Below are 24,331 nucleotides of genomic sequence, written 5' to 3'. Positions count from 1 at the left end.
CCACTTCTCACAGAGGAAAGGCCGTATGAGGACACGGAGAGAAGGGGCTCACCTGCAGTAGAGGCCTCAGGAGGAACCAACCCAGATGGCACATTGACCTTGAGAAAAATCAATGTCTGTTTAAGCCCCTGGTCTGTGATTTATTGTTATGGTGGCCTGAGTCCACTAATACAGTGGCCTTTGGCTATTCTGACCCCTGGATGTGGATCCAAGCGTGGAACTCGAGTCCTCCCCATGCTGCTCCGGGTTAACGACCCTCTTAAAGGGTCCCAGGGTGGTTGACTGATCACACCGAGGGCAGGGGGCTGTCACCCTCCTTGTCCGGGCCACACCAGTGAACCTCATGGATGAGCACATTCTGGGGGACCGAGGCTGCTCCTCTGCGTGTCCCCAAATGAGATGCACCAAGTGCCCGGCTGGACCTCACGGGCCACACGTCCCAAGACAGGCCTTCTCAGGGCCTCTGACCAGTTCAGCCAGGTCACCAAGGGCTCAGTCCGCACACCAACTCCTTTCCGTACCCCTCCTCCTCCTCCTCCTCAAGTCAACTGGAATCTCTTCCAGTTCACACTTGGCCCGTGGCTCCTCTGGCGACCCAACCACAGCCACCTCCTGGGTGCTGGCCAAAAAAAGAAAGGTGGGGGGCTGTGAGTCCTGAAGATGATTCTCGATTCTCAAAGAGGAGACGTGGGCATGTTCGGAGCCTTGGGATGTGTGCAGGATTCTCGGGAGACTAGTTTGCAAGGGGGGGCACCAGCGGCTGAGGGAGAGGGCCCAGGGTCCAGAGGCCAAGCCTTGGGCAACTCATGCAGCTCCCAGAGCCTCACCTGTAATTTTTTTTTTGGCTGCGCTGCGCAGCTTGTGGGATCTAGTTCCCCGACCAGGGATTGAACCCGGCCAGGCCCACAGCAGTGAAAGCGCGAGATTGCCAGGGAACTCCCTCCTCACCTGTAAAATCGGGACTTGCTCACTCTGACACTGGGAAGGGGCACACACAGGCTGAGGAGCGCTAGTTAAGCCTCAGGCACATGTGGGCGGAATCCCTTTATCCGGCTTACCATCCCTTGTCTTCCGTGTCCCCACCACGATATGCCGTTGTTTCCTGAGGTCCCCATGGAGTTGAACCAGGAGGCTGCACAAGGGTGACTGCTTTCTGTGGTTGGGGACCTAGAGTTGAGAGATGACAGAGGAAGCATTTCCAGAGCCCTTGCCACATGCCAGGCCCTGCCCTTGGGACGCTTACAGTCTCTGGGGCCATAGACATTACCGTTTACTAGCCATGTGATTGCCGTGTGCAGAGAAGCACGGTGTCCAGGGGGGCACTTATTGGGGTGGGGACCTATTATTTAGTTCCCCAGCATCCCTGACCAGTGTGGGAGAATTGCCATTGTTCACAAAAGAACTGGAAGTACAGAGAATTTGAGGGCCCTACTCGAGGTCACACAGCTGTCCCGGCCAGAGTTTGGGCTCAAGTCCAGAGACCAGCAGACCTGGTACATGGGTTCCCTTCTTGCTGGCATCAGTTTCTCTGACTGTGAAACAAGAGGGTTTCATGATTTCTGATCTCTGTGGGCTGTGAGGAAGGGGGGACACCTGTCCTGAGTTGGTGTCCTTCCTGTGTCTCTTCTGGATCACCTGCAAGCCAGCTGGGCATCCCAAGGAGTCTCCTGGGGTTCAGACCATGGCTGCTGGGTACCTGAGTCCCTCTCAGGGCGAGCAGCCCATCTCTGTCTGCAGACACATCTTTGCTCAGCTGACAGCTGAACTTCTCCTGGGACTCGGCGCACCCCTGGCTCCAAGAGAGGCATGTCAAGAATCCCAAGCTGATGTCCTGGCACTCGGAGCTGATGATTTGCTAACGGCTGGGGACAGTTGTTTTCTGATTAAAACTTGGCCTGCGGACCCTGCCTGTTTGGCTCCTCCAGCTGTGGTGCAGACAGAGCAGCTGGGCCCGAGTGGAACAGTCAGTGTCGGGGGTGAGCGTCAGGGTGAGCTGAGGGGGTCACCAGGAAACCAGAGGCACAGAGCTCAAGGGGGTTCCGGGCTGCAGCGCTCCACCCATCTCAGTGGTGGTGAGACCCCAGCACTGCAGGGCTGGCGGGGCCTGACCAGGGGGGGAAGTGTCAGCCTCTGAGGCTGATCATCACAGTGTCCCAAATCCTGCCACTTGGTGGTTGTAGGCCGTGGAGGCTGGGCCCTGGGAAGGGCTCACACAGTGATAAATGCTCTGGGCACCTCGCCAGGTCCCTTCTTGCTCCTGGCCCGCAGCTGCCCAAATTGCCTGCTCTTTCTGCCCCTCCAGTCCTGACAAGCCGAGGAGAAGGGACCAAGGTGTGGTAAGGCTGATGGGACCACCCAGCGCTGAGGCCCAGCCACACACTGGGGTGGTCTGGACAGTCCCGTGCACCCCACCCTCTGATCTGTGTCCTCTCCTCTGACACCATCGCCATGCCAGGCCTCCAGCCTCCCCAGGTCTCCTGACTCTCAGGGTCACCCTCCCCATCCTGCATGTGCCACGAGGGCAGTCTTCCTAAAGAAGATCTCACAGCATGTCACTTCCCTGTCCTAAAGCTGCAGTGACCGGCCCCTGTCCACATTATAGAAGCCCAGTTCCGAGGTCTAGTGCGGGAGGCGCTCTCTGCCTTAAATCCTCCTCAAATGCCACCTCCTCCCAGAATCCTGCTGATCCCTCCGGGACACCTTAGCAGCATCTCACCTGATTCAGGACCAGGTTACACTGCTGTCCCAGGCAGAGAAGGCTCTCAGAGGCTAGGGACCTGGTCAAAACCATCTTTGTACCCTCTCCCACCCACCCACCCACCCAACCCTGCACAGGTGCGGTTCAGCAGACCTGGTTCCTACTCAGGAAGTGTCAGCAGCCTCCTGCTTGGTGGAAAATGGCGCTTTTGCTTTGGAATTTCAATGGCAGAAAATCTAGGTTAGTAGTTTTGGTTCATTAAAAGTACTTCGCTGTGTATAAAGACGTTCATAGGAACTTTATTCCTAATGTTAAAGGGTAATGTTTTAAAAAGGTAAAATCATGACTCTTATACAAATATAAAATAAACATATATCGAAGAGTTTACTTAACTCATTCATTAAATGAGGGAACCAGTAAGATGTTACCATCAGTTCAAAGGAGAACTCCAATGTCAGACACATATATAGAACAGAAATATTGAAATGAACTTGGAGGCAAAGCTGGTTCTTCCACTGTGGGGGAGGGTTGTCCCTGGACAAGAATTATTTGCATTGCTGTCAATTTTCTACAATATTGCAAAAGAGCTCAAAGACAATATAAGGCCCAAAGCCCCCACAGAATCAGAATCAGATAACCTAGAAGGGTGTGTACCAAGGATGCATATAGCTTCCCACTGGAGACTCCAGGAATCTTTTTTTGCTTAATCCAATTTTCATTCCACAAATAGCTCACAACTGGAGACAACCCAAATGTCCATCAATAGAATGGATAAACCATGGAATGTTAAATTCATACAGTGCAATACTACACAGCAACCAAAATGATATTCATTTTGCATGCCACAGATGCATGCAACAAGATGGATGAATCTCACAGAATTCATGTTGCATGAAAGAGGGTAGACACAAAAAGATACTTGCTGTAGGCTGAATAATGCCCCCTAAAGATATCCAGTCTTTCCCTGGGACCTATAAATGTTACCTTATTTGGGAAAAGGGTCTTTGCAGATGTGATAAATTAAGGATCATGAGATGGGGGGTTATCCTGGATTATCCAGGTGGGCCCTAAACGCCATCATGAGTGTCCTTATATAAGAATCAAAGGGGGATTTCACACAAACACAGAGAAGGCCATAGACCAAGGCAGAGATCGGAATGATGCAGCCACAAGCAGAGGAACATCAAGAAATGCAGGCAGCTGGCAGAAGGCAGAAGAGGCAAGGGATGGATCCTCCCGCAGGGCCTTCTGAGGAGACTCAGAGATGCTGACACCTAGATGTTGGACTTCCAGCCTCTAGAACTGTGAGATGATACATTTCTTTTGGTTTAAGCCACCAAGGTTGTGGTAATTTGTTACAGCAGCCCTAGGAAATCAATACAATACAATTCCATTTATTTAAAGTTCAAAATCAGCCCATATTCATCCTGAGTTAGATGTCAGAATGTGGTTACATTTGGGGAGGATGTAGTGTTGGCAGGGGAGAGGAGGGACTTGGCAAACTGCTCAAGTTCTTTTTCTTTTTTTTTTTCTACCATTTTATTTGTTTTTCCTGTATCAATATCTTTAAACTATTGTAGTTTCATAATTTGTCTGGACAGCTAGAAGATGGAATCCGAATTGTACTACTACTTTCTTTCCTCCTCCTCCTTTTCCCCCTTCTCTTTCACATTTCTTGTACTCTTCCTTCTTTCTTTTCTTTTTATGTTACTTTTTAAAATTTATTCATTTTATTTACTTATTTTTGTCTGCATTGTGTCTTCGTTGCTACGGGTGGGCTTCTCATTGTGGTAGCGCACAGGCTCAGCTGCTCCACGGTATGTGGGATCTTCCTGGACCAGGGCTTGAACCCATGTCCCCTGCATTGGCAGGCGGATTCTTAACCACTGTGCCACCAGGGAAGTCCCTCAAGTTCTTTTTCTTGACCTTCACTTTTTTGTATTTCATTGAGTTGTATATTTATTTTGTGCACTTTAATATAAAAAAAGTGTCTCTTGTCCTCCATGCAGTTCTTACAGGGCTGGCGTGAAGATCTAAATGATGTTGAGTCCTGTTTGAACTGTAAATGCTGAAACAGATGCAACATGAATGCCCTTCACAGTCACCAGGTGTTTACTGGGTGCTGGGCATTATGCTAAGCTCCCTTCATGCATTATCCCACTTAATCCCCCCAACCCATAACAGCTCCCATTTTGTAGATGAAGAAACTGAAATGCAAAGACAAATGGTTAGTAAGTGATGAAGCCGGGATTCAAACCCAGGCTGTCTGGTGATGAGGACCATGACCTAAGTCCTACACAAATGTTGAATGATTGATTATCTCCAGACTATTAAACCATCATGGCTATTCCGGTTTTAAAAAGAAAGGTACAGATCATTATGTATAGTAGACTACCATTTGTGTAAAAAAAAAAAAAAGGAAGCTAAAGAACCAATCTGCTTATTTTGGATATTTGTTTATATTCAAAAAATATTTTTATCAAGAAACTGAATACATTTAGTTGCAGCTGGGAAGAGGAACTACAGCAATGGAGACGGGGTTGAGAAGGTGCTTTCTGAACTTTGAAGTATGTAAATGTATTAGAAATTTATTCAGAAACAAAAAGAAACAATGATTATAACAAAAACCATCAGAGAATTACATGAACAACGTTATGCCAATGATTTGGAAAACATTAACAAAAGACACTTTCCTGCAAAAATATAACTCAGTAAAAATGACACAGGAAGAAAAAGAAATTCTGTCTAGACTTAGGACCAATAAAGAAATGTTGGGGCTTTGCTCGTGGCGCAGTGGTTAAGAACCCGCCTGCCAATGCAGGGGACACGGGTTCCAGCCCTGGTCCAGGAAGATCCCACGTGCCACGGAGCAACTAACCTGTGCGCTAACAACTACTGAGCCTGTTCTCTAGAGCCCGCGAGCCACAACTACTGAGCCCACGTGCCACAACTACTAAAGCTCGCGCACCTAGAGCCCGTGCTCCACAAGAGAAGCCACCGCAATGAGAAGCCCACGCACTGCAATGAAGAGTAGCCCCCACTCGCCACAACTAGAGAAAGCCCGCGCGGGGCAACGAAGACCAAATGCAGACAAAAATTAATTAATTAATTAATTAAAAAAAAAAAAAAGTTGTGCTTTTTTTTAAAACCTGCATCCTATCTCCCCCAAAATCTCCGGGGAGTACCGGGAGGGCAGGGCTTCTGTGGTTTCCCACCACTGTCTAGCTCAAGCCCAGCGCCGTCCTTGGCACGCTATATATACGTCCCTGAATGTTGGACCTCTTGGCTAAGCCGAGCATGAACGGTGGACCTCTGGGCTAAACCGAGCCTTTGGGATGCTGGAGCGTTAACACATCACTCGGCAGTGCCCAATGCATCCTCCAGGAGCATCCGCTAGCCAGAGCTCGAGCAGGAAGCCTGACGCATGCGCACTGCCTGCCTGAGGACTTTCTGTGGCCGGCCGGATGGTACGGCGCCTGCGCGATCCAGAGCCGGGAGGGACGCGAGCCGAGTGGGCTGTGCTGTAGACGCCTGCGCGGCGGCGGATGTGGGCGGGGCATGCGCCGCGCCTGCGCAGTCTTCGGCGGCCGTGTGGGACGGACAAGGGGCGGGCTGGGGGCGTGGGCCGCGAGGGAGGCTGGGCTGGCCGGGCGAACGGCGCCGCGGGGTTGGCTGCTGCCCTGAGGCCGGACTCAACGGATTCGGGCCGCGCCACCGGGCGAGCTCGCCGCCCGGCCCCAGCCCGGAGCCAGCGAGCAAGCGAGGCGGCGCCGCGCGGTAAGAGCCGGGGCCGGATGCCCTGAGTGTGCGCGGCGGGAGCGTCCCTCTCCTCAGCGCCGCCCGCGCGGCCAGGCCCCGGCGGCCCCGCAGACCCCGGCGGCCCGCGCCTGCGCCGTCCCCTCCCGGGCCCCCCCCCCCGCCCGGCGCGCGCCTGCGCCATCCCCTCGCGGGCCCCCGGGCAGCCCAAGCCGCGACCCCGGCCGGCGGGCGTCCCGGCTGCTTGGGGCCCGGCTGGTTCTGCGGCCGCGCCCACCGGTCTCCTCTCCTCGCGCCCCAGGAGAGGCTGGGGCCGCCGCCCCATAGCCCCTGGCCCCCAGTCCTTTAGTCCCCGGCCTCCATCCCCGGGCCCGAGGACGCGGCGGGCGGCCGACCCGGGCCTCCTGCGGGCTCTGCTTCCGCCGGGCCGCGCCCCCACCCGCGCCCAGCTCCGCCGGCGAGGTCAGCCCGGAGCAGGAGTATCCTTTTTTCTCCAGACCTGGTTAATTGCATCAGGTTGGATGTGAATAATCTTGTGTTCTGCCGAGGAAATTCTGCCTTTCCCGCAGTGTGGTCATTGTATGGCTTCAGTGGTTACGTTTAAGACATCAGAGTTCGTTTCTGGGCAGCTCCGCTGGAGGTGGCTGGAAAAGAAATCAGTTTCCACTCAGTTTCGGCCCATTTACAAAACCAAGTAACTCCTGTGATCATTCAAGCGCAGAGAATCTTGATTCGTTAATGCCCTTGGTAATTCGCCGGCAAGCACGGGAGGACCCAGGGAAAATTCCCATAAATTTGCCGTTCTGTATTGATCACAGGGGGAAATGTCTGTTGTATTAAAAAAAAAAAATCATCTTAAGCCACTGATAATGTTTTGTAAGTTTGCAACAGATGCAAGAGACTAAAAAATGTTTGCTGTCACCCCGGGGGCTGCATCTTGAGATGAAATCAGAGCCTGGGGCTTGCTTGGTAGATACCAGCAGACATCACTATAATATGGGTAGGTTATCAAATAGACACATCGATGCAGAAGGGTAAGGAGAAGTAGGGTATTGACCTAGGTAAGATTTTTTTCTATAAAGAGATAGCTGATCCAGTAATTTTTTTCTCTTGAAAGATGTCTCCTTTTCTCCTTTGAATGAGTGTACTCCAAGCATCTTGAGATAGCTGGAGAATGCTTTTTAATTGCCTGTGCATACTCTACGTATGTAGGGATTTTCTTGACATTCATTTTCAGTAAGAAAGTGAGGGGTTCCCTGGTGGCGCAGTGGTTAAGAATCTGCCTGCCAATGCAGGGGACATGGGCTCGAGCTCTGGTCCGGGAAGATCCCACATGCCGCAGAGCAACTAAGCCCTTGTGCCACAACTACTGAGCCTGTGCTCTAGAGCCCGCGAGCCACAACTACTGAAGCCGGTGCACCTAGATCCCGTGCTCTGCAACAAGAGAAGCCACCGCAGTGAGAAGCCTGCGCACCACAACTAGAGAAAGCCCACGCGCAGCAACGAAGACCCAACACAGCCAAAAATAAATAAATAAAATAAATAATCTTTTTTAAAAAAGAAAAGAAAGTGAATATTGTGCCATAGAAAAGCTTTATCACTCTGCACCTTAACAACAGTCCAGATACCTAAGTGTGCAGTTCAGCATCATAGTGAGTGGGAAGTGATTATAGCAGTTTTGGTTAAGGTGAGGTTTGTATCAAAATTTCTGTTTTAAACTTGAACTTTTGGGGTTGTGTATCTGCAGTGTGTCCTCTTGAGACGGGATTTCTCTGAAGCAGAGGTTCTCTTTATAACTGACTCCATAAAGTACATCTTATATTTTAGATGACTCAGATGATAGTATTGCTTTGGTTCAAAATTATTATTAGGGATGGGTTTTCGTAATACATTAAGATTTGCTGTATGACCATATACATATTTAAATCACATGGCTAACTTGTACATAGTCATTACGCAAACTCTCCACCTCAGTAGAGGAACAGTGGCAGGGTGTCAGTAGGTGAGTTAAATTCTCTTGGCTTTATGGCTTTGGGCAAGTCGGTTTTCCTTTCTGGGCTTCATTTCCCCATCTGTAAAGTGTGGGGTTTGGGGGTGGAGATGGAAAGGAGCTTGAGTTGCCAATTTTAATGTTTAATGGATCTTTGCCTACTTAGTCCTCTTCAGCCAGGGGTAGAACTGGGCCTTCTCACCAGTTCTATGACATTGTGGTCCCTCGTCAAAGACCAGGTGGTGGTGTAAAGCTGGTGAGAACCAATCTCGGAGACTCTTGGTCAGACCCCTGAAATGAACTGTTGAGTGGGCTTCAGTGTATTAAGAAAAACGAGGACAATATAGGGAGTTTTTCATAAAACTAAATTTATTCAACTAGGACTTCCCTTTCTAAAAAATGTCATTTTCTTGATATTAAAATTAAAGCATCTTCTATGACATGATGGTGATAGTAAATGGTGGTAAATGAGATTGTAATAAATGGCAACTACAGGTTGGTTTTCTTATCACAATAAGGTATTTTTAGAAATAAAGAGAACGTAGAATCTATTGTTTTGCTGTTGTTGTAAGGGAGTTTAGTGAAAAAGTTCCTGGGGCTTTTGCTGCTGAGAAGATTAAAATATAGATTACTTTTTAAGAGTAAATATGAGTTACTTTGTGGTCATTTGTCCCAATCCACAGGCAACTAAGAAGGCTCTGTTGAATTTGCTTGGTATTAAAGATACTTCTGATCATCCTTTTCTACCAGATATAAAATGTCAGGATATTTTTGTGTGTGTATAAGCCTAGGCAGGGAAATTCCTCCTGGTGGTTGGAATTGTTAGTATTGAATAGACTGGCTGCTGAGGTAAAGAACCCCTGTGGGGATTCTCTGTCAGCTCCGAAACCTTTTAGTATTGTGGCCCCAGTCTTTTGCTGTGAAACACCATGACCATCAAGAAATTAGGCTTACAGATTATATTTCAGATACGCTGAGGGGAGAAGTGGCTGTCCAGCACCCTGTCCGGTTCCAAAGTGAGTGTAACAGATGACCATTGTGTCTGTGAAATCTTAAAAATTTTTAAAGATTTAAAAAATCTTACTAGATTTAGATTTAGAGTTATTGTAAATTTTCTTTTGTACTTACAAAACTACAATATATAATGTGTGTCAAGCATACATTTTAAAAGTGTCTCAAATTAAAATTAATAATGCAATCTGTAATTCTTCAAATACTCATGTTCACATTGGGAGGACTGACTGCTCTCACCCACCTGAGTTCTCCATTTTCAAAGGATAACATGGAAACTCTGTAAAGGACATTTGTCCAGAAGAAGAGAATGCAGATCTGTTAAATGTTTTTCCTGACCTTTTTGCACATCTTCATTGTAGTTCTTGTCTTTATTTTTTGGTTAAATCCTGAGGTTTGCCCCGGCCTTTCTTTCTAAAATGTTAATCTGTTCACGGTTACTGCCCTGCTCTGCACAATTTAAAATCCTTCAATGGCTCCCACTATCTTTACAATCAGATCTACCGATCCTTAGCTTGGTGTCACTGGGCTCAGGCTGCCATTCTCGTCCTGCCCCCACCTCCTTTTAGGTGCTTCGTTGAGCTCTTGGTCCTTGGAGCTCTCTCCAGTCTCCTCTGCTGAAAAGCTTTTCTCTCACTTCATCCTTCAAAACTCAGCTCAGATAGGACCTGGCCTGAAAGGCATCCCTTATCCTGTCTCCTGCAGGCTTGTCCAGCACCCTGTCCAGTTAGGATTTGGCTCCCTGGTTTTGTCTGCTCTTCTCCACCAGCTGGGACACCGCAGTGCAGAGCGGGGTGCGTGTCATTGCATCTGCTGGGTGAGTAGTTTGTCAGGCATGGGTCCTGAGGAAGTGGGTCACTTAGTCCCTGCCCCTGAGGAGCTTTTCACTCCAGGTCCACTTGGCCTTGCCATCCCTGAGACACCTCCCAGCAATGCACACCAACTTGCAAAGTCCATATAATTGTGTCTTAGTGTCTAATTAAAATCTAATTTCTTGACGGAGGAGACTCTGTCTGTGATGTCTATTATATCACCTTTGTTCCGGGCTCTGGAAGGAATGTGCATTTGTTTCATGTTGTTTCCCTTTTTCCCCTTGTATACCTTCCATCTTGGTGGTGGTGGTTTTTGTTGTTGTTGTTTTTGGATGGTAAAGTTTTAAGAGATGAAGATATTAAATTTCAAGTTCGTCTCTTGTGCATATAGCCCAGGGGAAACAGAAATGTTAAAGGGGAAAAATACTTTGTCTCTTGAAAAAAAAAAAAGCCCCGTATTACACTTCTTTTCAAAAGAACTGAGTTTGTACAAAAGAAAAAAAAAAAAAAAAGACCCTGATTAAGCTTGGGAAAGAGGCAAAGAAACTGATGGCAGTGTTAGGATTTGTCAAGAAATACTTGTTAAAAATGAAAGTTGTCCCTTTCTTCCTCTCTCACTTCTCATGTTCTTGGGGAAAGTCCCAACTCAGCCATTTTCCAGGGGCACCTCGTCCCCTGAGAAGTCCTGAAGCAGTTTGTTGGGGCTGCTTTTTTCCAGAACAGTCACAACTGGACACTTTCTTCCGAGAGATGCCCCTGTCCTCCCATGTAGGAGACGCCAGTGTCCTGAGTCCCACTCCCTTCTTTCCCTGGAAGCGTCTCCTGGTCATAGTTTGTTCTACCCCACCAGGCCCAAGAGTTCTTGAGCAGGAGCTATTGAGTCTTCTCCTTGCACATTTTAAACCTTGGTGGGTTTGGATCAGTCTCCCCCAGCCTCCTGCCCCAACCCGCCAGCCCTGGCCTGGTGGCTTGCTGGACCTTAGTTCCCTGACCAGGGATTGAACCCAGGCTCCAGCAGTGAAAGCACCGAGTCCTAACCACTGGACTGCCAGGGAAGTCCCTGGTTAGGGTCAGTCTTAAATCTTCTGTCCCGTGTTCTTGCTCTTTTCCCTTTCTGGCCTCTGCATTTCTGCAAACTCCGTCACATCATTACACTTAGTCAAGTGTGCTTTCTCTGCCCTGTTACAAATTACCTGCTGGATTTTTAAACCCTAGTTCCCTCATTTTTATTCTTTTTTTTTTTTTTTTTTTTGGCCGAGCCGCAAGGCTTGCAGGATCTTAGTTCCCTGGCCAGGGATTGAACCCTGGGCCCTCTGCAGTAAAAGCGCTGAGTCCTAACCACTGGACCGCCAGGGAAGTCCCCCTCATTTTTATTCCTCAAGCTTACCTCATTGCGTACTTACTCAACTTTGCCTGGCCCCTGCCACTCAAGGCCACCAGCCTTGGATTTTTTAGTCTTTTTTTGTTTATCTTTTCCTTCTTGCCTCAACACTTGTCTCCTCTGCCCACCCCACTCTCCCCTCCCCCGAACTCGACCACCAGGAATGTCAACCTTTCATACCACTCTTCATCGTTCATGTATTCATTTGAATACAAGAATCGTGTATGCATATATTCATTCATGTATTCATTTGCAAACATGTATGGTTTTTAAAAATAACAGCTTTATTGAGGTATAATTCATATACCATAAAGTTCATCCTTTTTGTTGTTTTCCAACTTAAATGAGTCAAATTTATTTATTTGTTTATTTAAATTTTTATTGGAGTATAGTTTTTTTTTAAATTTAATTAATTTATTTTTGGCTGCATCCAGTCTTAGTTGTGGCATGTGGGATCTTTAGTTGCGGCGTGCGGGCTTCTCTCTAGTTGTGGTGCATGGGCTTCTCTCTAGTTGTGGCGCGTGGGCTCAGTAGTTGCGGCGTGCGGGCTCAGTTGCCCTGAGGCTTGTGAGATCTTAGTTCCCCAACCAGGGATGGAACCCGTGTCCCCTGCATTGGAAGATGGATTCTTAACCACTGGACCACCTGGGAAGTCCCTAGAGTACAGTTGATTTACAATGTTGTGTTAGTTTCAGGTGTACAGCAAAGTGAATCAGCTATATATACACATATATCCACTCCTTTTCAGATTCCCCTCCCACATAGGCTATTACAGAGTACTGAGTAGAATTCCCTGTGCTATACGGTAGGTCCTTATTAGTTATCTATCAATGTTTTATACATAGTAGTGTGTATATGTCAATCCCAATCTTCCAATTTATCTCTCCCCCCGACCCCCTGGTAACCATAAGTTTGTTTTCTACATCTGTAACTCTATTTCTGTTTTGTAGATAAGTTCATTTTGTTCCCTTTTTTTAGATTCCACATATAAGCAATATCATATAATATTTGTCTTTCTCTGTCTGACTTACTTCACTCAGTATGACAGTCTCTAGGTCCATCCATGTTGCTGCAAATGGAATGATTTTGTTCTTTTTTTATGGCTGAGTAATATTCCATTGTATATATGTACCACATCTTCTTTATCCATTCCTGTGTTGATCGACATTTAGGTTGCCATGCTTTTTGAATTGCATACCTCAGTGGTTTTTAGTACATTCACAGAGTTGTGCATTGAGCACCACTCTCTAATTCCAGAACGTTTTCATCACCTCAGGAAGAAACCTTGTACCCAGCAACAGTCACTCCCCATTCTCCACTCCCCCAAGCCCCTGGCAATCACTAATCTACTTTCTCTGGACTTGTCTGTTCTGGATGTAAATGGAATCAGACAATATGTGGCCTTTTGTGTGGTTTTTTTCATTTAGCATAATGTTTCTAAGGGTTATCCATGTTGTAGCATTCATTAGTACTTCATTCCTTTTATGGCTAAATAATAGTCCATATTTTGTTATCTATTCATTAGTTGATGGACATTTAGTTTATTCCACTTTTCTTTTCTTTTTTTAAAAATTTTTTGGCCACACAGCATGTGGGATTTTAGTTCCCCGACCAGGGACTGAACCCGCACCCCCTGCATTGGAAGTACAGCGTCTTAACCACTGGACCACCAGGGAAGTCCCTAGTTTATTCCACTTTTGGATATTATGAATAATGCTGCTGTGAACATTCATGTACAAGTTTTTGTGTGGACAGATGTTTTCTGTTTTCTTAGGTGTATACGTAGAAGTGGAATCACTGGGTCATATGGTAGCAATGTTAAACTTTTTGAGGAACCACCAACTGTTTTTCAAAGCTGCTCCATTTTACAGTCCCTCCAGCAGTGTGTCAATTTCTAAGTTCTCCACTTCCTGATCAATGTATGGGTTTTCAGGGCATACTTTTTAAAACATGGGATATTTTTGGCACTTCTGCTTTTTGTTTTCCTCACTTAATACTTCTGGAAAGTCCATTAAATCAGCTGGTATCATTCTGACTCATTGTGATTAATGGCTTCATAGTAATATTCCATAGTATAAATATACTGTTTATTCATTCAATTCAGCAGATAATAAAAGGCTATTATGGATCAGGCACTGTTCTAGGCTCTGAGGCAACAGCATGAACAAAACAAACAAAACACCTTGCACTCTTAGAGTTTACTGTCTAATAGGGGCAGGGGTGGAAAGTCAGGCAATAAACAAGTAGCATAGCCTAGGGTTTTACCATTGCAGTTTGAGTCTGTGGGGGCTTTCTGAGTAGTGTATATGAAGTACCAAAGGCTAGATTGCCCTAAATGTTGTTACAAGTTACTTTAAGTCAGTATTAGTATTAATAATCTTGCAGGAGAAAGTAGAAACATTTTCATAAAATAAAAAAAAGGAAAAAAAAAAAAAGACCCAATTGGTTAATGTGGATATGGAGTTCTAGGAGATCCACATATGAGTCCTTGGTAGCAAAGTTTGCACATTTATAAATTGTATCCAAATCCTCTTATTCTGTTGGCAAGTAATAGACATCGTTCCCCAAAAACCAGGTGAGATATATGTGCTGGAGGTTTCTGATGGATGCAGTTGAGAGTACTTTTGGGGGACATGGCAAAACTTCTGGGCCCAGTCAAGACTCTTGTTTTCTTCCTGAACTTTTCTGTGTTTGTTATATTGCCCTATGAATTATTGAGATTGTCCCTCCAGTAAAGCCTACTTTAAATTATTCATGGTGATGCTTAGGGAAAATAATCTGGGTCATCTAGAGTGGTTAGGCCTGGAGGGAATTCCCTCCCAATAAGGGCAGATTTATATTGATATGCAGCCTAGTTTGGCCTGCACTAACCCTTCTATGTTGGCCCTAGTGGTAATGCAGTTAAAATAAGCATTTCGGTTCTGATTTTGTTTTTTTATATTTGACTTTGAAATGAAGTTAGAAATGCACATTTACGGTTATTCACCCTTCGTGTTACCCATGCAGGTCAAAGTCTTGCTCATCCAGACCAGCTCCATCATGATGGAATGCTAGTCATCTATTAATAATCAGAATGTCACTCTAATGAATAAAACATTATTTTGCAGAAAATTTTTTTGGGCAATTCAGTTACTAATGTTCGTTTATAAAAATTCAGAACAAAACACAGCCTGCAAGTTTATGTTAAAGTAATATTTCTGAAGGTCTAGTGTAGAATATAAATGCCAACCAGCATACTGTCTAGCAGTACAGGGATCTTAGTCACCTCCTCTCCTGCCTTTGCTTCTCGCTGTCCTCCCCCACCACGCATGTGCTTAGTTGGGTTGGGTTCCAAAACTTTATTTATAAAACTAATTTAATTCATAAGGTTTATGAGGTTTAGGTTATTAGTACTGTGGAATCTAATGAGCATCCATGGCAGCATGGCTGAAAAAGCATACATTTCATGTGTACCTTTCATTAAATACGGTCCTCTCACCATACAGCTTAAGGTAGTTATTTTCCTTAACTTTATAAATGAGGAAACGAGGTTAAGAATACAGAGTTAACCAGGGGCCAAGCTTGGACTTGAGCCCAGTTTTCTGACTAAAAGTCCTACGTTCTTTTCACTGTAATATGCTGCCTTTCAACTGGAATGCATTTGCCATATGGTTGAAGGAACGACAGTGCCATTTAGCCTGGAGAATAGAAGACTATGTAGGGCATTGTTTCTCTTATAATTGAAATATTTGAAGAGCTTTCACATGGAAAGAGGGCTGGACTTACTTTGTGCTGCTCTGGCAGGTTCCCTAGTAAATGGTAGTCATAGTTGCACTGACATTTGGCTCCACGTATGAAAAACTGCCCAAGAATTGAAGGGGCAACTAGTGACAAAGGCTGTGGGGGTGTCATAGGACGATGGCTGGGGGACTGACCTTGATGCCTGCCTGGTCTTACTGAGGTCCTCTTCTTTGCCTCCTCCTACACCCTTTCTTGCCTGAGCGCTTGGCTGGGCCCCCTCTCTTCTCTTCCTAATTTCATGCCTCTTCTCCCTTAAGCCACTCAGAGGCAAGTTTTAAATATGGGATGGTCACTTGATAGTAGTTAATGATGATTTTGTTTGATTTGTTCGTTTTTCTCACATATGCAGTATACACATTATTTTAAATAAAGTGACAGTGAAGTATGAATTTGGAATTTATAATTTTTTCCAATACTATTTCTGTAGTGATTTTTTTTTTTAAGCGGGAAATAAAAATTGAAGAGTATATCCTGTAGGCTAAGGGGGGGATTTATTATGCAAGTATGAGAGTCTCTGCTGAAACGCTAACGCAGTGTTTACTTTCTCACCCAAGGTTCATTATCCTCAGGGATAACCACCCAAGGTTCCTATGCTGTTTCATTCCTCGTCACATGTGATTGCATAGGTGCTGCACCTTGTCCGGCCAGGGAGTCCTGCAGGTGGGGAGAGGGTGGTCAGCAGCAGCAGGGTCTGTATTGATGCCAGAGAGTGACTTCTGTGAAGGGTTCTCAGTCTCTGAACATCTTTGCAGGTGAAGCTTCAGAGCATAGTGAGGTCAAGAGGAAAAATGACCTGTTATCTCTCAAACAGCTGATTAATTTTTTCATAGCAGTTACTGGTTTCTTTGTCTTTTGTCTACATACTTTTTTTTTTTTTTTTTAATTGTCAGGATACTGGAGCTTAGATATATGTGCCATGCTGCATCAGAAGCGAGCTTGGGACATTTCAGGTGATGGGGGTGGCTGGTGGCTGCCCTGAGAAAGAGATTCCCTCAGGAAACAGGCAAGTGAGAAAGTGAGCCCAGCAAATTCCCCCGTGTAAGTTCAGTGTGATGCTCTTTAAATAACAGTTGACGATGCACCACTGTTACCTGGAGCCCTGAGAGCTGAAGCGTTGTGACTGTTCAAGTATCTAGCTCACCGAAGTTAGTGCAGGAGCCGAACATTCAGCTGGTGTCTGATGACGAGCAGTCCTCCTGGCCCTGCTTGAGTGCCTTTGGCGAGGGGAGGACCCAGCCAGTTTTAAGGCCGCTCGGTTGGTGTAGGGACATCGCTGATTATTAGTTGCCTCGGAATCTGTTGCTTGATAACTTTCACTCTCTAGTCCTATTCCTGCCTTCCGGACCTTTTGAAGTTTGAAAACGACTATTTTCACTTACCGAGTTGAAAGTCTCACTTACTTGAGTTTTCAGAGCTCTCTGGACTGGAGACAAGCTGGTTATTAGATTTTCTCCTCACAGTGTGGTTCCAGAACTGCACACAGTACCCTACCAGCTCCTCTGAGGAGGACAGTCTACCTGGGACTCCTGTCTTCCTGGATCCAGACAGTGTAAATCAGATGATTTATTTCAGCTCAGGACTGTATTGTTGCCCTTGGAAGAGCCCTGCTGTGCTGTGGGGACACCTTAAGCCCAAACTCCCTCTTCTGCTACAGAAGCAAGTCTTCCAGAGTCTGTCTTTCAGAGTTTTCCTCTTCCCGGGAACTTGTGTACGATAGGATCAGATTCTAACCTTTGACAGCACCTGCACCCTTCCAAAATCTGCTTCTCACACACACGAACAAAAGATAAATATGTGAGGTGACGTATTAATTAACTAGGTGGTGGGAATCCTTTTACAATGTGTATGTACATCACTTGCCATGATGTACATTTTAAATGTGTTACAGTTTTATTTATCAATTATATCTCGGTAAAGTTGAAAACAATTTGAGGTGAAAACATCTTGCCTTCAAAAGGTCAGGGTTTCCTATCTGAGACTAGTCACAGAGATGCATTCCGGGTTTCTTATTTCTTATTTGTTCCCAGATGGTGTGCAAGGAGGTAGTGATCCCTGGGGTTAGGCCACCTTATGTAGCGTGGCAGCTCGAGTGGGTGAGGACACCCAATGAGCTGAGGTTCCAGCTTCATAGGGACCTTCCTTCTTAGGCTGCTTTGGCCTCCGGGGGAGGGCTGCCTGCCCCTTTAATGCTAGGGTCTCCACAGTTTTCCACTAACCACAGTTTGTGAGAGTCTCTAAGTTGTCGGTTTTCTCCTCATCCCCTTCTGCCCCTCCTCAGCTTTTTCTTCCTGATTTCTTTTTGAAATTCTGCTGTTTTGAGTTGGTATCTTTTTGACTTTCACCTATACTGGTAACACGTAAATGATGACATTGTGGTACAGGACAGACACATTATTCCCATGGCTTCCTTGAGCATTTCTTTCAGTACCCTATATTGCATGCTCTCTTTCCTAGCTGCTAGCCTGCCAGCCCGCTGTGAAAGATTGGAAGTGAATAAGGGGTCATCAGCCATCCCTTGTACACACGGGGACAGCATCACCAAGGCCTCAATCTGTATAGTAACAAGGAATGTTTTGCTTACCTGCTTCCACATAAGCTGCTGGTAATGGTTAGGATTTGGAAAAGGGGAAAACATTCCTGAGGTGGGGAACTTAGTCACCTGTAGTTCTATATGAAAGTCAACCCAAAAAAAAACAAAGGGACTTCCCTGGCACTCCAGTGGTTAAGACTCTATGGCGCAGCCAAAAAAAAAAAAAAGAAAAGAAGAAGAAAGTCAAAGTCATCCGAGAGGAGGGGAAGGCATATCATTATAGTCTCAGTAGAGACTGAGAGACTGACAGGCTTTTTCTGTAAAGAGCCAGGTAGTAAATGTTTTTGACTTTGCAGGCCATATAGTCTCTGTTGCAACTAATCAGCACAGAAGTAGCCATAGAAATACATGAATGAATGAGTATACCTGTGTTTCAATAAAATTTTCTTAGTGGATCTGAAAACTTGAATTTTGTATAGTTTTTGATGTCACAAAATACTCTTGATTTTTTTTTCTCCCCAACCATTTAAAAATGCAAGAAATATTCTTAGTTTGTGGACTGTACAAAAACAAGTGATGAGCCGGATTTGGCCCATGGACTGTAGTTTGCTGTCTGTCCTCGGTCATAGGGAAACAGGAAGCAGAGAGGACTGATTAGAGGGCCTGGGAAGCCAGGCCCAGAGTTTTTTCTGTTATTTTCTAATTTAATTAATAAAGAATCTTTTACAAAAACCCACAATACCTTTATCTCATCTTAAAAAACAACAATTCAAAAATAAGAAAGATGGAAGGATAGAAGGGATTGAAAGCATGCAGAAAGGCTCAGAGAGAGATGTGTGTCAGCCAGGAGGTGTGATGAAAGGCCGGTGGGGAGACTCACACTGGGCGAGGGAGCGAGTGAGGAGAGGGCTGGACACCAGGGACAGAGGAAGGGCAAGTCCAAGTTAGTGACCCACTGAATGAGGAAGGCAGAGGAAGGCCGTGCTGAGTTAGACCCCACGGGGTGACAGCAGCAGTGGTTAGGCCCCAGAGCGGGTGGCACACACCTGGAGTGGACCGTGGAGTTTTTAGTTGTCTGGAAGATGGAGCGGAGCAGAGCAGCCCTGGGGATTGTCCTGGGGGGGAGAGAGCCCTTCTTTTCTGCTGATGGTGTGAGGAGTTGGAAGGAAGAAGTAAGAAGTTAGGGTACAGGGAACTCACCTCTGTGGTGTAGGGAGGATAGCAGTGTGCTGTTTGGTGTGGTTCCTGTAGCAGTCCTGTGTAGGAGCTCTTAGCCTCCACCTAGAGGTGCAAGGACTGAAGTTTGGACATGAGTAACATGCCCAGAGCCACATAACTAGTAAGTGGTGGAGCTGGCACTTGAACCCAGGTTCTACCGGAATAATCTGTGTTCTTTCCACTAGACTGTGAATTCCTGAGTGCACAGCCGCAGTGTCCCAGGCTGCTAGTTGGAGATCTGCCTTCTGGCACCGTGCTCTGTGTTTAGTGTTACGGCCCAGAACAATGCTGCTCTTCTCTCTCTTATAAAAATCTGTTTGTGTTTTGCAGTCCTTAGAAGGGATGGTTGTTTGTTTGTTTGTTTTCAATTTATTTTTGCCTGCATTGTGTCTTTTTTTCTTTTTCAATTAATTAATTAATTAATTAATGGCTGCGTTGGGTCTTCGTTGCTCCGCATGGGCTTTCTCTAGTTGCGGCGAGTGGGGGCTACTCTTCGTTGCGGTGCGCGGGCTTCTCATTGCAGTGGCTTCTCTTGTTGCAGAGCACGGGCTCTAGGGGCGCGTGGGCTTCAATAGTTGTGACACGCGGGCTCAGTAGTTGTGGCTCATGGGCTCTAGAGCACAGGCTCGGTAGTTGTGGCGCACGGGCTTAGTTGCTCCACGGCATGTGGGATCTTCCCGGGCCAGGGCTCGAACCCATGTCCCCTGCATTGGCAGGCGGATTCTTAACCGCTGAGCCACCATGGAAGCCCAGGATGGTTGTTTTTAAAGCTGAAATAGTTAAATTACTCATTTGCAGTAAATCAGATTAGGTAGGCAAAGTTCTCAGAGACAGGATTTGGTAATTTTGGGGGTAATGTTTTAAACCTAAGAAATAGTTTTGAAGGATTAGAATCTGAAGACCCTCATCTGCTGAGTTTGGGGTGAGCTGCTGTGCTGTATGTATGAGAGTCTATTATTCTTTTTTTTTTTTAAGATTTTAAATTTATTTATTTATTTATTTTGGCTGCGTTGGGTCTTAGTTACGGCACGTGGGATCTTCGTTGACGCATGCGGGATCTTTTTGTTGCTGCGCATGGGCTTCTCTCTAGTTGTGGCGTACGAGTTTTCTCTTCTCTAGCTGTGGTGCGCAGGTTCCAGAGCACATGGGCTCTGTAGTTTGCATCACGCGGGCTCTCTAGCTGTGGTGCGCAAGTTCTGTAGTTGTGGCCCACGGGCTTAGCTGCCCGGTGGCATGTGGGATCTTAGTTCCCAGACCAGGGATCCAACCCGCATCCCCTGCATTGGAAGGTGGACCACTGGACCACCTTCCAATGAACCACCAGGGAAGTCTCTATTACTCTTAATATGTTACTAGTAACCTGTTACTGAAGCTCAGAGTTTGCTAAATCAGGTAACATTGTTCTGAAATTTTACTTGTTAAAAATTAGAATGAAGCATTAGGAAGAAACATTTATTTTACACATTCTATTTTCTTGATACCCTGTTGGTTGCATTGTATTGAAATTCTGACACCTAATTAAGTTCGGTGCTTGGACTTTGTAATACATTACTCACGCAGTAAAGACAAACAGCATGATCCTAAATTGGCAACAGCAAAGTCAGTGTAATTGAGTTATATGGTGAGTCTCGGCATTTTCACAGGGATGGGTGCACCATGACATCTGGAACTCAGAAGGAAGTGCTTGCCATGGTTTTCCTCTCTTTTCCTCTTACATCCTCATCCTGCCACTGATAAGTGAGTAGAAGTTCTACCCCCAGTTGCAGGATGTGGTGTGACAGGCTATGAACTGGGTAACAGGTGTCTCGAGAGCGCTTCCAGGATTTCCTTCTGACACGCTTGTCCTTTCAGCAGTGGCTTGGGCTCTTCGCATCCTAGCTCCGATTTTGTCTGTCTGTCGGGTGTTTGGTTCCCTTCTCTGTGTAGTTCTTAAATGATGCCTTTGGCACTGGCCCTGCCTCGCCTCCTCTATGCGCCTTGCGGTCCTGGTGAGGCTGAGAAGCCTCCACGTGGCTGCCCTGAGGGCATGTTGATGGTGCTGGAGGGACAGTCTGGGGGCGGGGCTTCGTGTGACCCAGGTCCTCTGAGCTGGGCTTCGAGGGGCTTGAGCTGCTTGTCCTTCAAGATTGCTTTGAAGGAGGAGGGGGTTTTCAACCAGTGGACACTGGACTTGGGGGAATAAAGTGCGCGTGGGAGGGAGCTGCGCGAAGCGGGCAAAGGGCCCAGCACAGGGGTCTGGTTTCATGAAAGAAACGTGCTGCTCTAGACCCCGGCTGCTGGAGGGAGCCCTGGAGAGTGGCTTTGGAGTTCTGGATCGGGCCGTTTTGTGGAGGACTGACTGTCGAGCTCCTCGGTTCGGGCTTAGTGTTCTTGCTGTTCTCTGTGTAGCTTCTGCCCATCGTTCTCGTCCCGGTTCACCTTGTGTCTCGTCCCCGTGTTCTGCTCCCTCCTCTCCCGGCGCTGGCGCTGCCCTTTGCTCCCTGTTGGCCGGTCTGTGTGCAGGGCCTAGGGTTGCCAGGTAAGATACAGGACGCCCACCTACATTTGAATTTAGGGTAAAGAGCGAATATTTTTTAGTCTAAGTATGTCTCAAATGTTGCTGGGATGAAATACAGTGAGGTGGGTGCTGTGGTCGCAGTGCCTGGCGACAGAGTCTTGGCGTGATGTGGGAGAAGACCGTAAGGGGCTCTTGGGGCGGGAAGGCCGAGTGGAAGTGTAGGTGTTGGAAAGAGCGTGGCTGCGTCAGACAAGGGGTAGGGAGAGGGTGGGAGAGAGGCGTTTGGCCTGAGGCAGGTAGGCAGGCGCCTGGAGAGGTGGGGGGGGGAGGGGCGGGATTCGGGTCGCCAGGCTGTGATTCTTCCCTGACACAGAAGGAGCTGGAGCAGGGCTGGCAGGGGTGGTGGGCACGGAGACGAGGGGATGCTGTCAGCCAAGACCTGCGTTGGGGGGCCGGGATGAGTCTCTACCGTGGCTCAGTGTCTCACTGTGCAGGCCGCACCTGAGATTGAGGAAGACAGCCTAGGGAGCTACCCTGCTGTGGTGCCGTCGTGGGGCATCTGGAGTCAGACCTGTTCAGACCCCTACCCTTGCGTCGGAGCTGTGGGAGGCTCAGGTGATCCTTTTCACGGTTGCTCTGAGGTCATCCTTACCTCTCAAGGTGAAGGAGGGTTGAATGAAATGCTGTGTGTGTGGAATCCCCAGCACAGTGCTTGGCATGCAGGGGGCCCTCAGGGTTTAGTTCCCTGCTTTCCCTCTTGCCAGTGAGGTTTCAGATGGACTGGAGAACAGTGGATTTTCACCATCCATTTGGGATTGTCGGTCCGCCAGGCAGCTAGCTAGGACACCACAGAAGGAGGTGCAGGTCAGCAGTGAGTCCCTGTGACTCTCCTTACATTTCATTCTGGGAGATCAGAGAGAGCCTTCTTTGAGCTGTCTGTCCTTTCCCAGAAAATGTGGATGGAAATCAAGGGTGTAATAGGCTCCATGTCATACACGTTCCCTGCTCTTTCAGTCAATTCTTTTGAGTTGGCTTTCTCAGCTCAACACAATGTCTGTGCAGGTGAGACTGTATTTATAGTCTGCTGCAGAAAGACGAACATCTCCCTTCCCTCCTCGGTTTAAACCAATCTTTTCACGCCAGAGTTTTTCAGCCTTGACACTATTGATTTTTGGGGCCCTATAGTTCTTTGTTGCGAGGCGTATCCTGTGCATTGTAGGATGTTTAGCAGCATCCCTGGCCTCTCACCCAGTTGTGACAACCAAAAATGTCTGACGGTGCCAAATGCCCCCTAGAGGGCAAAATTACCCGCTGTTGAGACCACTACCTTATACTCAGTAGATATAAGAAAAAAGTACTCCTTCATATTTTTTTATTGATTTTCATGTTATCTAATCAGTGAAGTGCTTATTGAAAAAAGATTTCAATTTTTATTACACTGAATTCAAATTCTAATTTATTTTAACTTGTTTAGTTTGGAAAGACTTTCTTTGTGCCATTGGCGAAACATTTCTCAAATCTAAAATTTTTAGCTTATTATTAAAGGGTTTATTACATTGTTACATTTGAATGATTAGTAAAATAAAAGAAAATGTTTCATTTTGAATTTCAGATCACAGTTTGTTATAAATGTACAAATATATTGAATTGATATTTTTAATTAAAAATATGGCCGACAGTTAATTTTATGAATACAGTATTGTGAAATTTTGTAACTGCCTGCCAGAAATCTGAGCATAAAGCCATGGTTTGGAGGGATCATGAATAAACATTTTCTTTTTGTAAATATGGCTGAAGAGGGAGAGGAGACTCAAAATTTCTTGCATTCTGGGAGTTTGAACTTTGGGAACCAATTTGTTTTGGACTAAATCTGGAAAAACCATTTGTGTACTATAGCCAGAAATTCTTTTAGGCTGTCCTTTTCCAGCCTTGTCACTTGTCTGGAATGTTAAGTATCAGCAGTAGTTTAACGGCCTTTTAGCGACTTGTATTAAAAAGATCTCCAGAAATGGATCTAAAGAGGTCCTAGTATAAGATTAGGGTTTTTTTGTTGTTGTTGTTATTTTTTTCAAAGCAGTAAGAAGGAGAAGACTTATGGTTCTAAGTTTGAAAAATGCAGGGAGCTTCTAGTTGTTTCTAATTATTTCCTTGTGTTAAATCTTGCAGAGTAATAGAGAGAAATCATAAATTAGTATGAGTGGGTTTTTCTGTGGCCAAAACAAAGGGAAATAGAATTGCGCTTTTGGATTTTTGTTGCTGATAATTAACTCTTTTTTTCTAGTATCCTGTCTATCAGTAGTTGTGGTTTAGTGAAAAGAGTTCAGACTTTGGGCAAACTCCTTACTTCTGTAGCCTCAGTTTCTTCCTCCTTTCCAGGCACGTAAGGTGGTTTCGAATCAAATGTGCTAGTGCTGGGCAGCACCGCCCTCCCCCAGGCAGCTTGCTCTGGCATTTACACAATAGCAACCTCAGCAAAGTGTCTCACCCTCCTCATTACCCTCTGACTCTGTGCCCTTCACAAAGCCAAATTTTTGAAACGTTCTTCCTTCGTCTCCTACTCAACTTTTTATCCCGTTCCAGTGAGGTCTGACTTTGCCCCGTCCTTCCACTTGGAGCTGTGTTGGCCCTGCTTGCCATCTCCTCCTTCTGGCCGACTTC

The 24,331-nt window shown here is 46.4% G+C and overlaps 1 protein-coding gene across 3 annotated transcripts in view; it reads left to right on the top strand.

Annotated features, from left to right (window-relative positions):
* Positions 1-6,351: 6,351 nt before the first annotated feature.
* SPECC1L (sperm antigen with calponin homology and coiled-coil domains 1 like) overlaps positions 6,352-24,331 on the top strand; it is a 120,169-nt gene continuing 102,189 nt past the window's right edge. For 2 of the 3 annotated variants that reach the window (XM_061169081.1, XM_061169079.1), the window contains exons 1-2: positions 6,414-6,475; positions 10,161-10,272. The gene's annotated coding sequence lies outside the window, so the exon portion shown is untranslated. Of the gene's footprint in view, positions 6,476-10,160; positions 10,273-24,331 lie in introns of all 3 variants that reach the window. The other variant, XM_061169082.1, reaches the window with a different exon arrangement.

The sequence above is a fragment of the Eubalaena glacialis genome, chromosome 15 (genome assembly GCF_028564815.1).
Source record: "Eubalaena glacialis isolate mEubGla1 chromosome 15, mEubGla1.1.hap2.+ XY, whole genome shotgun sequence".
Taxonomy (NCBI): Eukaryota; Metazoa; Chordata; class Mammalia; order Artiodactyla; family Balaenidae; genus Eubalaena; species Eubalaena glacialis.
The sequence above is the reverse complement of the archived record's forward strand: the minus strand, read 5'-3'. Positions and strand labels throughout refer to the sequence as shown.